Source organism: Sceloporus occidentalis, unplaced genomic scaffold (genome assembly GCF_023333645.1).
Source record: "Sceloporus occidentalis isolate IW3139 unplaced genomic scaffold, rSceOcc1.0.p SCAF_10, whole genome shotgun sequence".
NCBI lineage: Eukaryota > Metazoa > Chordata > Lepidosauria > Squamata > Phrynosomatidae > Sceloporus > Sceloporus occidentalis.
Genome location: NW_028316990.1, coordinates 34,426,423 through 34,442,339, shown reverse-complemented (window position 1 = coordinate 34,442,339; position 15,917 = coordinate 34,426,423). Strand labels below are relative to the sequence as shown.

General features: G+C 42.6%; 1 protein-coding gene across 4 annotated transcripts in view; it reads left to right on the top strand.

Annotated features, from left to right (window-relative positions):
* Window positions 1-15,917, top strand: part of NATD1 (N-acetyltransferase domain containing 1) — a 159,354-nt gene that overhangs the window by 107,788 nt on the left and 35,649 nt on the right. For 3 of the 4 annotated variants that reach the window (XM_089540792.1, XM_089540793.1, XM_089540794.1), the window contains one exon: window positions 2,623-2,752. The gene's annotated coding sequence lies outside the window, so the exon portion shown is untranslated. Of the gene's footprint in view, window positions 1-130; window positions 222-2,622; window positions 2,753-15,917 lie in introns of those variants that run through there. The other variant, XM_089540795.1, reaches the window with a different exon arrangement.

Below are 15,917 nucleotides of genomic sequence, written 5' to 3'. Positions count from 1 at the left end.
GCAGCCTCGGAGGCAGACAGCCAGGCTGACCAATCAGAAGCTCCGGAGCACGGAAGGCGGGCATTAGAGGCCTATAAAAGGCAGCCAGAGTAGAAATGGCTCCTTTTTACCTCAGGGCTTTTTAGTGGAAGGTTCCCTCAGGCCAGGCTAACTGGACAGGCCTCCATTTAAGGCCTTCTGTCCAGGAGGAGTTTCCAAAATTGCTCTCCATTTTGAGCAGGGTTAGTGTGAGATATAGATTTCGAAGTACCGAATCAAATTAGGATAAAACAAGTCAAGTAGCAATATCTAATAAAATATCCTTAGGAAGTATGGATATTTATAGGTCCCAAACACACTGCATTTTGACACCACTTTGGTCCAGAACACACTGCAGTAATAACCCGGTTTGAGACCGCTTTAATGGTCCTGGCTCAGTGCTAGGGAATCATGGGAATTGTAGTTTGTTGTGGCACCAGAGCTCTCTAACAGAGAAGGCTCAATACCTCACAAACATTACAGTTCCCAGAATCCCCTAGCACTGAGCCAGGGCTGTTAAAGCGGTCTCAAACCGGATTATTTCTGCAGTGTGTTTTGGAACAAAGTGATGTCAAATTGGGTTATTTCTGCAGTGTATTCTGGAAGAAAGTGGTGTCAAACTGGATTATTATTTCTGCAGTGTGTTCTGGAACAAAATGGTGTCAAACTGGATTATTTCTGCAATGACACCACTTTAACTACCTTGGCTCAATGCCAGGGGATTCTGGGAACTGTAGTGTTTGTGAGACATTGAGCTTTCTCTGTCAGAGAGCTCTGGGGCCACAATAAACTACAGTTCCCAGAATCCCCTAGCACTGAGCCAGAGCAGTTAAAGCCGTCTCAAATAGGATTATTGCTGCAATGTGTTTTGACCATAGTCGTGTTTTTAGCTCTTGTTTTGTAATGTCCTAAGTTTTCCTTGGTGTAGTGGTTTGAGTGGTCCCATCCACACTGCAGAAATAATCCAGTTTGAGACCGCTTTAACTCCTCTAGCTCAATGCCAGGGGATTCTGGGAACTGTAGTGTTTGTGAAACATTGAGCCTTCTCTATCAGAATGAATACAAAAAATGTATTTCCATACAATCAAAGTCATTAGTTTACCCAGAAATTGGATAATTTATCTAGAAATTGGATGTTTAAAGATGTATCTTTCTAAAAATTGTATGTTTTCTAAAGGTTTCCAAAAGATTTCCTGCAGATCACCTTAGCCTATTGACAGTGGGCACGCTTGCTTTTATTCAGCACGTTTGCTGCATAGAAATAGGTCCCCGTTTCCATAGAGAAATGCCTTCATTTCTTGAAAAATGGGATGTTTTCTAAATACGGTGCCTGTCTTCTGCTAGCTTAAGCCAAACAAAAGATTATTCGGATCCTAACCTCTGTAAAATGGTTAAAATATAGAAGCCGAGGAACTCTTTGAAACTGGCATAGCATCAAGTTTCACCAGCATACTGGCACAATGGCACTTCTTTTTGTCAGGTGTGTTCCAGGTTAGGGTTGCCAGATTCAGCCTTGGAGAGGGCTTCTGCACCTTACTTGCTGTGTATAGCAACAGCAATAACAAATACATTCCTATACTAGCACTAGAGCACTATACTAGTGAATACTACAGTATAGTGCTATGCTATACTAGTATAGCACTATGGCACTCCCCATAGTGTATTGTAGCCTAAGCGGTCTACAATGTAAACAGGAGTTAGTCAGATGACTGCATGTAGTTTCAGTCCTTAGTAAAGATGCTGGGGAGGATATCTTTTGCACACAAGCTTATCCTTCTGCCCATGCAGCAACAGGGAACTTTTCAAATTCCACTACCAATGATGCAGATCTTTTTTAAAAACTCAGGGGGGAAATCATTATCGATTATCCTGGATTAATAGGGTTTCTTTGGCACCCAGCCCCCAACTTAATCAGCTGCATTCGGGATGTGTGTGAACAGAGATTTAACCCAGATTCATCCTGGATTACTTACTTTCACAGTGTGAATAACCCCCAGGAAACACAATCAACATCTGCTGAAATTCCCTCTTCTACACAACCCTTAAAAATACAGGAGCCCTTCCTGGTTTTAACTCTGCTGGGCATAATCCGGAGCGTAGACCAGCTGGAAAGGAAGAGGCACTAGGGACCACATTGCAAACAGATAGTGGTCAATGGAGCACACCAAGGAAATCCAGAAGAAAATCTTTTTATCTAAGAGAACACCTCTGTAAGAATCTCCAGGTCTTCCAGTGCAACTCTATGGTCAACATCTGCCAAAAGTTGATCATAGAATCATGCCGAAGGACCTACACCACTTCTCTTAGAGAAGTGTTTTCTCTAAGAACTCTCTAGGTTCTCCAGCCCAACTTTGTAGTCAACTTCTGGCAGAGGACCTAAAGATTTCTAGAGCTGGAGGACCTAAAGATTTCTAGAGAGAACATATGAATCAAAACCGCAAATAATCAAATCAAAACTGCAAATGTGGAGGGCCTGCTGTATCACACAGCGTGCCTGGAAAGGTTTTGTTTGTGTTCAGATGCAGCCGGGTAGCTATGGAACGTCTTTGGAGGGGGGGGATTTTTTTTCCTCCTACTGATAGAGCTCACCTATCTCTTTGACAGCAAACATCCAAGTCCGGCCTTCCCGGGTTGTGCAACCTGCGTCAGGAGAGAAACAGGAGCTGCTTTGGAACATGGACAAGCCAGCTGCCAGCCGGGGAAAGGAATGGAGTAACCCTACGCCAGCAGGCATGTATCTTGGGGCAGGGAGAGAAAGAGAGGGAAAGTATGTTTGAACTTAGACAAATGCACAGGGGAACTCCACACTGGGCTGGATTTACAGCAGCAGTTGCAAAGAGGAATTGAGCTCTGGCCACATCGTGTGGTCTTGCACGCACTGGTTATTGTATTTGAGCGTGAAGGGGTCATTTCGGTTTGGGATGAAGGCGTGTGTGTGCATCTTCCCCTCCAGTCGTCACAACAAAGAAAACAGAGGCCACGCTGGGTCTGCTGCAATACAGGAGGACACAGGTCTCTTTTAGCGCACAATGGCCTGTTACAGACTGCCAAAATAAAGCTGCTTCGGGTCTCTTTGGAAGTATGCTGTTTAAATGATGCATGCACCCTAAGAATCCGGAAGCTGCACCAAAGCTGCACTCCAGTGATTAGGAGTGTAGTGTGGCTTTGGCGCGACCTCCGGACTCTTAGGTTCCATGCATCATTCAAACAGCATACCTCCAAAGAGACCCGAAGCAGCTTTATTTTGGCAGTCTGTAACAGGCCAATACAAATCCCATACAGTTTAGATACAGACTGATAGACTGACATCCCATCTGCACTGCAGAAGCAATCTGGTTTTGAGACCGTTTTAACTGCTGCTCCGCTCTGGTGCCACAACTAACTACAAATTCCAGAATTCCACAACACTGAGTCAGGGCAGTTAAAATAGTCTCAAACTGGATTATCTCTGCAGCGCGGATGCGGCCTGCATTTCTCTCTATATAAGTCTACTTGGACCCTGAGATCAGCAAAAAAGGCCCTTCTGATACCTAGTATGACTATTGGGGATGCAAGATAGGGCGTTCTTGGTAGTTGCCCCTAGAAGATTTTGGGACTCCCTCCCAAGGGAGGCTAGAATAGACCCCTCCTTTCTGTCCTATGGTTGGAAACAACTTGAAACAACTTGAAGACCCATAACAACAAAGAATTATGAGTGCCAAAATTACACCGTAAATCAGTTCATAGCATGTTAACTACATAAATTAAATCAATTAATTAAATCAATTCACATGCACTTCTAGCAGAAAAGGTCAGCTGAGTTCAGTGGGACTCATTCCCAAATAAATGTGTACATGAGTGAATCCTAGCGCATCAAGCCGAAGTACCCTGGAAATGAAGGAAGCTCTACAGAAAACGACACCAACCTTTTCAAGCAACATGTCCAGACCTGAGCCATAAAAGTCAGACTCAGTGCCATGGAGCACTGCAGAATCAGTTAGAAAAGATCTCAAGAGATCATGTAGTCCATTCTCTTGCCAATAAAAGAAAGTCCCTGATATAGCTTTTTACCTTTAGAAGATTTTGATCCAGGATATTTTATGGAAGGCGTATTAAACCAAAATGCTTGCGATCAGGAATGTTTGGATTTAATAGTTTTTCAGATTTTGGGGTATTTGCATATCCACAATGAAATACCTTGGTGGTGGGACCCAAGTCTAAACATGAAATTCATTTATGTTTTGTATACACCTTATACACATAGTCGGAAGGTAATTTTGTATGTAATATCTGTAATAATCTTGCGCATGAAACAAAGTTTACGTACACTGAACCATCAGAAAGCAAAAGTGTCCCTGTCTCAGCCACCCATGTCAACAATTCTGGAGTATTTCAGATTTCAAATTTCAGGGATACTCAACCTATAGTAAAATATTTATATTTCACCATATATCTCCCAATAAAATCAATTTAAACCAACAAATAATTAAGCAATAACTTTAAAAGACCAAAGTGGAGGTCAGCTCTTTCCCTCTGCATCAATTTCCCTGTCTTTAAATCTTTAAATGCCACATGCAGAATATTGTTTGACTCAAAGGCATAATGTAAGGGATCAAAAAATTCAGCTGGAATTCACGGGATTAATTCTGCCAGGTGCAATTTGTTCCATCGCTGCAGCATTGCTATATTAAAGTTAGGACAGAGAAAGAGACATTTGGCAGGACTTTCTCTTCCATGCTGTTCTTCAAGGAACAGAAACACTTTGAACCTAGCAGCTGCAACAGGACACTAGATCACCCACAGGAATCCAGTGGCCCTCTCTAGCTGTAGCAGGACTATGACTCCCATCATTCCCCACTATAACCTATGGGACATCTGGAAATTGCAGTCCAATAATATTAAGAGGGATGCCCAACTCACATCCATCTGCATGACACCTAAAGGTCCCACACATGCCACTCGAAGACCTTTACCCAACACAATATCCCTCAGATGTGCGCTACTACATCTCTCATCCTCCCTGACAAGAATGGGAGTTGTAATCCAACACATGTAGAAAGATTTGAAGGCACACAACAACAACAGCAACAACTCAAAACAGGAAATGTATTTGAACTTGCAAGGAGGCAACTGAGCACCAGATCAAAACCCAAAATCCCAGTTTCAGCCAAACTGGAGAAACTTGTTCATCTTTTTTCAAAAATGTACACTCATTCCCAAATGAGTCAGTCAAGGAAATAATGGAGCACCAAGCAATTTCATACCATCAAAACTGGGAGAGAATGAGAAGAAAAGAAGAGAGAAAGGAGGGGGGGATGTTTTGTCATTGCCAAAATATGCCTCAATTACATCATTTTAAGTTAAACCATATACATTGAGATTCGGGGAAGAAAGAAAAGGGTTTTTTTTAAATATCCAGGCGGAGGTAACCACAAAATTCTTACATTATGAGGCTGCTCCTCCAAGCCTGGTCATAATGGAAGCCAGATGGGGTTGGAAAAAGAGGAGATGTCCATATACAGATGCACTGAGGTTGCAAGAGGTTTTTATAAAGCAAAATAGTGGGGATTAAACTTTCCCTAGGCCCAGCTTCATCGAACATTTCTGCTGATCAAGTCGGGGGACCGTGATCTCCTGGCAAAGGGGGAGAAAAGAAGGAAAATGTTTCCAGCTCAGCAGAAAATTTCCAGCTCAAGCAAGGAGAAAAAAAGGTGACCTGGCAAAGAGGTTGAAATAACCACAACCACCAGCTTACAAAATGTAATGCATGTTAGGGCACACAGCTATGTTCCCAGCCGAGGAAGAGAAAGCAGAGAGAGTTGATCTCTGGGGAGCGTAAATATATATATATATATATATAGTCAGCCCGCTGTATCCAACGCCTTGAAAATATTCAAAAACTATATAAATTCCATTTTGCAAGAATAGATGGATTTAAATTATAGGTAGAGCATTAGGATGGCAGGGAGATAAGATGAACGTGGGGGGGGGGGGGAGAAAAATCCCTTGCATCATGTGAGTATAAAATGTTATGACTACTATAGATATATGGGTTTATATCATAAAAGGGCAAAAGAACAATTAATTCAAATAGACTTGGTCGGGAAGAAAGGACGACCTTCCGAGAGACACTGAGGAAGTAATGTTTTATGTTATTCAGTAAATTCTAATGTACATTATTGGAAAGATATGTAAATGTCTGAAGAAAAATAAAGTTTAAAAAATTATATAAATTTCAAAAAAGCAAACCTTGATTTTGCCATTTTATAGCATTGACGTCATTTTACTTCCATTGTCTTTAATGGGACTTGAGCATCCACGGATTTTGGTCCTGGAACCAAATCCCAATGGAAACCAAAGGCCCACTGTATCTTGGCAAAGTTCATAGTCTCCAATATCTCACAGAAAACTGGGACACATGTGAGCCCAGCAATATCAAATGGTGGGTGAGATGGTAAAAGTTATGAACAAGCAATCTAGGAAAGGCTGCTGCTGTTTGCTTTTCCCTGAGCCTACTGGGAAGGGTTCGAGCAAAAGCAGTGCCAGAATAATACAATTTCAAGCTGGAGGTGGCTAGGACCATACACCGGAATGATCCCTTGGACTCCCATTGCTATGCTTAAGTATCCTAAGTAAGGGAATTGAGAGTAAACTTTTCTCCCAGTTTTTATTTCTTTTCTTTCTTGAATTTATTCTCAGCCTTTCTCCCAGGATGAGAAATAGAAGGGGAAAGTTGTTTCTTTCTGTTTGCACAGAAAGGTGGGTTAGATTGCTTTCTTTTGTTGCAATGCGATAAGCCACCCACACTCAGGGACTCTGGAGCGGCATGCGGCGATGGAGAAAGATTCAAAGACATAGCCATCTTAGTCTGGAAAAATCAGTATGCAAAGAGATCTTGCAGAACCTTTGAGACTAACCGAATAAAAGAAATTGGTAGCATGAGCTTTCATAGGAGTTTATCACACTGGGGCTAATTTTGGCATTAAAGAGAGATTAACGCGCATTTAAAGCATCTACCAACTGAACTACCAATGAACTACCAATCCCCGAATTCCATAGCATGGAGCCATGGGAGTTCAAGCGGTGCCAAACTGGATTATTTCTCCAGTGCGGATGCAGCCTAATTGGGTTTTCCATTAAAAGGAAGAAACTGCTTGGAGGAAAGGTGATTTTGAAGCCAGAGGGGTAAGACAAAGAAAGGGTTAAGCAACTCCTTGCCTCTTATATTAACTCCTTGCAGCCTCCAAGGCTACTTTCTGGGGGTGTAAGAAAAATAAACCAAGGGAAAGAAGCAGACCACAATGAATCACATAATTAGACCTTGTAGGATGGCCTTGATGGTGGCTCTGAGTGCCTTTCACTAGTCTTGGCTGGTTTCTCATCCATGACCGGTTCTCAGCAGAGAGAGTCTGACCAGTAACCACACTCTTCTGTGCTCCAGCAGTCCTGATTCGGCAGAAGCAATCCTGATTAACCCTCTGCCATCCCACTTTTCCAACTGATTTTAAAACGTCCTGGTTTCTCTTTCCTCTTCTCACTCTTCCCCCTTGTCCTCAGCTTACTTCAGTTGCTGCAAACTGAATTCAAAGTGCAGAAGTAGTTTGCATTCCTTTAACTTAGCAGGAAGGAGAGGAAAGGAAGGAGTGGAGTGTTTCCTTCCCAGTAGGCTCAGGCAAAGGCAAACTCCTGCAGTCTCTCCTTGCTTCTGCATCCTTCCTCATTAATAAACACTCTGATGCACATCTATGAAAAGTTGGGGGGAAATGATCAGATACAGAAGCAGAAAATATTTCAGTAGACCTCACATGTATCAGAGAAACCTAGAAAGGTCTAATATAGTTTAAGATATGGAATTTGTAGGCTCAACAATTTATAGAGAAATTGTAAATACCAGAGACGAGAATGGGATCCGACAAGGAAATATGTGGAAGCAAATTATTTAACATTGGATTTATTATTGTTGTATTGAGTATTATATCTTATGAACGACTAGATTTTATTTCCAATAAAAAGGAAAATTAAAAAAAGAAGAAAAGTTGGAGGGTATGCGGTTCATATTTTAGTAACCTCGACTACCATAAAGCACTACACACAAGGCTGCTGTTAAGGATGACCTAAGCATGAGGAGATTCTAGAGGATTCTGGGAATTGTAGTTCCCAAAAGTCACTTTCCCAAGCTCTCTCTTTCTTTCGATTCACTATGAAACATCCCCGGAGTCTTCAAGTCAGCTCTGCAACATCCGTTGGTACACATGAGTCCTGAACAGCCGGTACGAAGTCTGGCCTCCTTTTCAAGGGCAGCTTGACCCACTCACCCCTCCAAAAAGGATTGGCAGAGGTGTGACTCAGCTGCAGACTGCAAAGGCTGGCATCCAGCCACAGTTCAAGAGAGGAGCCTGGCACTTCTAGAGCAAGGGCCTCTCCATCTTTCTCACGCACAGCAATGATAATACTTGTATTATCAGAGCAGAAAGGGACAAGGGGAAGCCTGCCTGCCACAAAGGGATAACAAAGGTTTTCTTGGCACACTGAACACCATGTGCCCTTTGGCACTGTGGAGGAAGCAGGCGTGCCAGAGACACAAAAGGAGGAGGAAACAAACTAGACCTTTTTTGGACTTTTTATGGAAGTAACCGTTTTTGGACTACAACAACCAAAATTAGCTTGGTTGGCTGGAGGGTTCTGGGAGATGCATTTTTCTTTCAAAGGAGCATTGGGAAAGGACAACATTTTGAATGAGACAATGGCATGCTCCGTATGATACTGAAGGGATAGCAATAGCATTTATATTTCTATACCGCTTAATAATGAACTCAACACACTCTAAGCAGTTTACAATCTGTAAGCCAATTGCCCCCAACAAGCTGGGGACTCATTTTACCGATTTACGAAAGGATGGCAGGCTGAGTCAACCTTGAAGCCTTCTGGGATCGAACTCACAACGTTGTGGCTGCAGGATCAGCGTTTAACCACTGCCTGTCTGATGCTGGCCCTATATCACCATATCATCATATCTCCCTGGCTGCTTAAAACCCAGCTCTGCCAGAAGGCCTTTGCGAAGCCTGGGGTTGGTTATAATTCCTTTCTTGCTGTGAGGTTCAGAGATACCCCAAATAACAAGCAAAAGGGAAGGGTGGTATAGAAGGAACAAAAGTGCAGAGCAAACCAGAATGGCAGCAGAACGGTATGCACAGAAGTCTGATCCTTCCAGAGATGAAAGGGGGAGAAACATTCCTCGGCTTCTTTCTCTGTAATTGTTAGTAGGACAATTCAAGGAAGGGAAGTCAGCAAAGGAAACGACAACTCATAACCAAAACCATCTGCCTCACAGCTTAGACTCTTAGGGAAGCTTTGATCTCCTTGCCGATAGGATGTTTTCAGTTGGATCCAGGATTCAAAAAGTACCTGAGAATTCAGGGCTTCAGATATTATATGTGGAGAAAGGAAAACAAGAAGCATGCGTTCCTCATGCTTTCCGTCTCTTGCACTTCTCTGTTTCACCTGACATGGGCATTTTGCATCTGTCTGCACACTAGTGACATCTTGCGTATCATCCCATAAGAACATAGGTGTGAAAAAACTCTTGCTGAAGGACACAGATAAGCATAGGGACCTTCCAATATGGTTCTTTCCACCAGCATGAGCAGCTAACCCAGGGGTAGGCAGCACCAAGAACACACCATGTTTCCAACCCTGGCTTGTAAAAGGAGCAACAAGCCAAAATCCCAGATTCAGGCATCACATTAAACTCAATCTGCAGTTAGTTTGGTATGTTGCATTTGGAAATTAATTCAATGGCACAGAGGAAGAAGTTACCATAACCATTCTCACCTTTGACTCAAGAAACATCTTAAACCTGGTTCGGGGGGGAGGATTCAGATAACCAGTGTAATATTATCAACTGCCAAGGTTCCGTTTTAAGGAATCCTGGGTTGTACCCTGACGACAGAAAGGAGTAGGCCAGCTGAGAATCCTAAATGCCCTTCCTTAAAGTGCAAAACCCAAGTTTCCACAGGACCAAACCATGGCAGCCTAAGTGGAATTGTCCTTCTGTTTCTATAATGCACTATAATTGTGCAATGTGAATGAACCCCAAGTGACCTGAAGCCAGTCATTCTCTTTCAGCCTAACCAAACTCACAGGGTTTGTTCCAAGGACAGAAGAGAAGTACAGTACAGTGGGCCTTTGGTGTCCGCTAGGGTTTGGTTCCAGGACCTGCCATGGATACCAAAATCTATGGATGCTCAAGTCCCATGATAACCAATGGCATGGTGAAATGGTGTCCCTTATATCAAATGGCAAAACCAAGGTGTGCTTTTTGGAGTGCGTGTGTATGTGTGTGTGAATATTTTCAATCCATGGATGGTTGAATCTGTGGATATGGTGAGCTGGCTGTATAGTTATGAGTTACAGTTATAGTTACAACAAGAAAAGTGTCAGATGTGAGTCCGTGAGGAAAGGCTGAATAAAAATGTAATTAATTAAAAGTAATAATAATAAAACCAGACATTCTTAATGTATAATTAATCATATCCAGATTTTCCTGGCTGAGCCTTGGAAAAGGAAGCAAATCCCAGTCACTCAACAGTGCCAGAGCGATAAGGGAGAGAAACTTAGCAATGTTCCCATTCACAAGTTTGCCACCCACACAAAAGAGTTCCTTCCCTAGTGGCTGCCCAACATCCTCCCTTTTTATAGCGTTGCTTTATTTGGTGTCTACGAAAGTGCAGGCCCTTTGGCCAATAGAGAAGAGAGTCAACAGGAAACGCAAACAGCTGACCAGCTTTTGAATTAAACAGGCCACACCAACGTCAGGAGGAAGCAGAAGCACGGTTTTACGCAAAGAAAGGAGGAGGGAGGGCTAGGTTGGTTTTAAAGGAGAAGCCCTGGCACTGCCACCACCAAATCCAGGCAGCCAGACTCTAAAGGGTTGTCCAAAGAAATTAAAAACCACAACGGGGAGCTCTTTCACATGTGTGCGTTTTGTGCCTTCAAGTTCCCTCTCGACTTATCCTTTGCAAAATCATGTTAGCATGGTTTTGTCTAGGGAGCATAGATTCATATTTATATTCATGTTTTAGGTCTTTTTTCATAATACCCACACTGCAGAAATAATCCAGTTTGAGACCATTTTAACTGCCCTGGATCAATGCTAGGGAATTCTGGGAACTGTAGTTTTGTGAGAGCCTAGTGGCAACCCATCAAAACTGTATCATGGGGGCTATATCCAGAGTAGTCTCCCCTAATACGGATCTAAATGAATGAGCTGGTTTGCTAGGGAGAACAAGGTCCTTTTAATATCCAGGTCCAAGAATTAGGAACAGTTATTTTGAACTACAAGTCCCAGATTCTCTCAGCCAATGAGGTCAAGCTCAAGCAGGTCCAAATTCCATAACTGACAATTTGAAACCCCATTATTACAATGTGAATGCATCATTCATTCCTCTGCCCATCTTACATAATCTGCCTCATCTGCATAGATTCCTTTTGGATGAGACACGGCTTTGTGATTTCTTCATGGATAGGAACTAGTTCTGCTGGAGAGTCAGATCTGGGAAATTGAAAGATCTTGCAACTTATGCCTCCCTACTAAAAAGCAATGGTCTTTCTTTTGCTTCTATGATGGCAACAGAAGGGATAATTCCTGAGAAGGGGGCAAATTTTGCAAAGGGTTTGCCAGCCACTGAACACCCATGAGCCATAAACTTTTAAAACAAGTGTGAGCAAGTTGACTGGTGAATCACTGGCCATGAAGGAAGGAAGATTCTGGAAGATGCAGTTGTTTCTGTATGCCTTCAAGCTTCACCGGCTTTGATATAAATGAATATATGGGTTGAGCCTCCCTCATCCGGAATTCAAAAATCTGAAATGCTCCTAAATTGTCCTCATGGATGGCTAAGACAGTGTACAAAAGCTTTGCTTCATGCACAAAAATATTTAAAATATTGGGCCCGAACAGACAGGCCAAAATAAAGCTGCTTTGGGTCACTTTGGAAGTATGTTGTTTAAATGATGCATGCGTCTTAAGAGGCCAGAAGCTGCGCCAAAGCCATGCTCCAGTCCTTTGGTGCAGCTTCTGGCCTTTAAAGATGCATGTGTCATTTAAACAGCATACCTCCAAAGTGACCCAAAGCAGCTTTATTTTGGCCTGTCTGTTTGGGCCCATAGTGAATAAAATTCCCTTCAGGCTGTGCATATAAGGTGTATACAAAACATAAATGAATTATATGTTTAGACTCAGGTCACATCTCCAAGAGATCTCATTGTGTCTATGCAAATATTCTAAAACCCAGAAAAATCCAAAATCCAAAACATTTCTGAGCCCAGGCATTTCAGATAAGGGAGACTCAACCTGTATTAGCTGTTAAAGGAGACTTTGGGGGACACACTGAACACATACACAAAGATTTCTTTTGGTGACAAAAGCCTCAGTTACTCATTCTCTGCATTACTGATCAGTTCCATTTCAAGCTGAGAAAAGTCTGACTCAGCACAACTAGAGGAACATGCTATTTCACTACAAAGGGGTGGGAAAAAGCATGTGAGTTGGAGGCTATCATTTCCCTCCAGGCTCCCTGTAGGCTACACACACACACACACACACCAAAAATACCTCCACAATCCATGCTTTCATTTTTTCCAGGCATTTACATTTTTCAAACCTCAGTTCCCCTCCATTCCAAAATTCCCCAGCCGGTATGACCAGCGGGGAAAATCTCGGTGGTTCAATCCATACGCATATTTGTGTGTATGTGTTATGTACCTTCAAGTCATTTCAAGCTGCCTTGAGTTCCTGCACTGGGAGGAAGTTGGGATATAAATAAAATTATTATTATTATTAGTTTTTTTGTGGGTTTTTCGGGCTATGTGGCCATGTCCTACAAGAGTTTATTCCTGATGTTTCACCGGCATCTGTAGTTGGCATCTTCAGAGAAAGATGCTTTCTCTGAAGATGCCAGCCACAGATGTCGGTGAAATGTCAGGAATAAACTCTTCTAGAACATGGCCACATAGTCCAAAAAACCCACAAAAAATATGGATGCTGACCATAAAAGCCTTCGACTTCACATTATTATTATTTCCGAATTACTGTATCGAGATCCTAAGGTGAACCCATCATGGGGTTTTCTAGGCACTTTGTTCAGTGGAGGTTTGTCATGGTTTTCCCCAGAGGCTGAGAGACTGTGACTTGCCTAAGATCACCCAGTTAGTTTCATGGCTGAGCAGGAACCAAACCCTGGTCTCCAGAATTGTAGTCCAAAGCTCAAACACAATACCACACTGGCTCTCATATACGTATGTGTCTGTATATGATGTTTCCCAGTTTTGAGTCCTGGCACTTTGACACACACAAGGAATGCATTTTGCCTGCTAGGTTTATAAATCTTTATGAGCTTAGAAGGACTAGAGATCCCCGTCTTTCCCGGCCATTCCATCTACAAGCATCACCTTCAGAAATCAGAAATGAATGTATGCAAAAATTCATTCCAAAGATCTGCAGAACATGAGTGGCCCTAATGGTTAGATCAAATGGAATGACTGCTGTCAAGGGAGCTGCACCCAACCGGAGTGTTTGAGCTGCCCTTCAGATGACTGTCTCACAACCTAATGAGATAGACGCAAAAAAGCAGAGGAATCAGAAAACAGTAAACAGGAGGACGTCAGGAAGTTAGCTATGCCCCCAAGCCTTCCTGGGAGTGGTTGGCGCTCATCTGCTTGACATACAAAAGGTCTTGGGTTCAATCTCTGTCATCTCCAAGGAAGACTGGGAAGGAATCATGCAGGAAGCCCTGGAGAGGTGTCAGCTAGTGTTGACAATCCAGATCTAAGACAACATGGTGTAGTGTTTTGACTGTTGGTTTAGGACTCGAGAGACTAGGGTTTGAATCTCTGCTTGGCCATGGAAACCCATTGGGTGGCCTTGGGTGAGTCGCATTTTCCCAGTTTCAGATGAAGTCCAGGGCAAAGCTAAGGTCATCATAACTCAGCACTAACTCAGAATCATAGAATCATTGAGTTTTGGGTCCAACTCCCTGCACGATCTCCAGCTAAATGGTTCCCAAACTTTGGTCGTCCAGCCGTTGCCAGCTTGAGCAACAGTCAGGAATTCTGGGAGATGATGTCCCAAACTTCTGAAAGACCAAAGTTTGGGAATCACTAAGCTAAAGCATCCCCAGTAAGGAGCTGTCCAGACTCTGATGTTGTCCAGAGATGAAGATCCACCATTTCTGTGGGCAATTGAATCCACTGCCTAACCGCTCTTACTGTCAAGAAGTTCCTTCTAATGTTAACTTGACATCTACCTTCCGGTAACTTCAAACCATTAGACCTGGTCCTACCCTCTGAGGCAACAGAGAAAGAGCTTGTACTTTTTTCTCTGGAACAACCCTTGAGATATTCTAAGAGTGATCATGTCACCCTACAGTCTTCTCTTCACCAAGCTGAACCTGCTCACCTCCTTCAACCTTTCCTCATGTTTTGTTCTCTATACCTCTTATCATCCTTGTTTTCCTCCTCTGAACCTGCTCCAACTTGCCAATATTCTTCTTAAAATGAGGTGTCCACAATAGAACATGGTGCGCCAGATGAGTACCATTGAAAAATGTTATGGGGTTATTACTTCTTCCCTTGACTATGCTTCTAGTAATTGAAGGCATATAACAACAACGGTCCAAAACACGCTGCAGAAATAATCCAGTTTGAGACCTGGCTCAATGCTACGGAAATCTGGGAACTGTAGTTGATTGTGGCACCAAAGCTCTCCAACAAAGAAGGCTAAATGTTTCACAAAACTACAGTTCCTAGAATTCCCTAGCATTGAGCCAGGGCAGTTAAAGTGGTCTCAAACTGGATTATTTTTGCAGTGTGTTTTTGGACCAACCAAAAAGATCTAAATAGATAGATAGTCCTGCCTTTCTCCCAAATATGTGACTCAAAGGAGCTGATAACAAGGCTGAAAAAGAGATACAGTAAAAACACAATTAACGCTGCAGTCATTTGACTGCTGACAGAAGGCCTTCAGGTCACCATTAGTCAGAAGCAACTTGAAGGCACACAACAACAACAAAATGGACTGATATTTTTATTCCATACAAGGCAGTATCCTATTTTTGCTCTGGCTTACTCCAGTCTCCCACCGATTCCACACAAATACAAATATTTGCAGAGCCAAGGATGTCTTCATTCTGGACTTGCTGAAATACTTGGAAAGCCACTAAGAACTAAAAAGGTGGAAACAGACACTGTCCAGGTCCCATCAGCACCATCCAGATTCTCATCTCAAGATTTAAACACACACCAAAGAAATTGTGTGGCTGCTCACAAATGTTGAGGCCACAGAAGGGCTACTCTCATCTTTCACAAAATGGCATGTTCTGGATTCTAGAGCTCTCTGGTTTGGTCTCGGAGATCATCCCATCTTTAACAAAAAACACTGCCACCCATACAAAATTCAGAAATATATAAGAGGTCTGGGTATGAAAGTCACAGACAACCTTGAGGACTAGTAACTTTAAAAAAATCCTCCTTCATCCAAGAAATTGGAGGAAAAAATATAACTGCAAAGGTCCTGTGTTTGCCTCTAATCCTATGTCTATATCAGTGATTCCCAAACTTTGGTCTTCTAGATGTTTTGGACTTCAGCTCCCAGAATTCCTAATTATTGGCCAAACTGGTTAGGGCCTCTGGGAGTTGAAGTCCAAAATACCTGGAGGATCAAAATTTGGCAAACACTGACCTAACAGAATATGAGAGCTTCGTTTAATATGATTTAAATGCAATTGAACTAGTTGAAACAAACATCAAAACACCTCATATTTTGCTGACAAAAAGAGAAGGCTTTGGATCAGGACCAAAAAAGAGGGGAAACAGTTAAATCTCCCGATCAGCACTCATGTTAGGGTCTTGATCTGGATTGGATC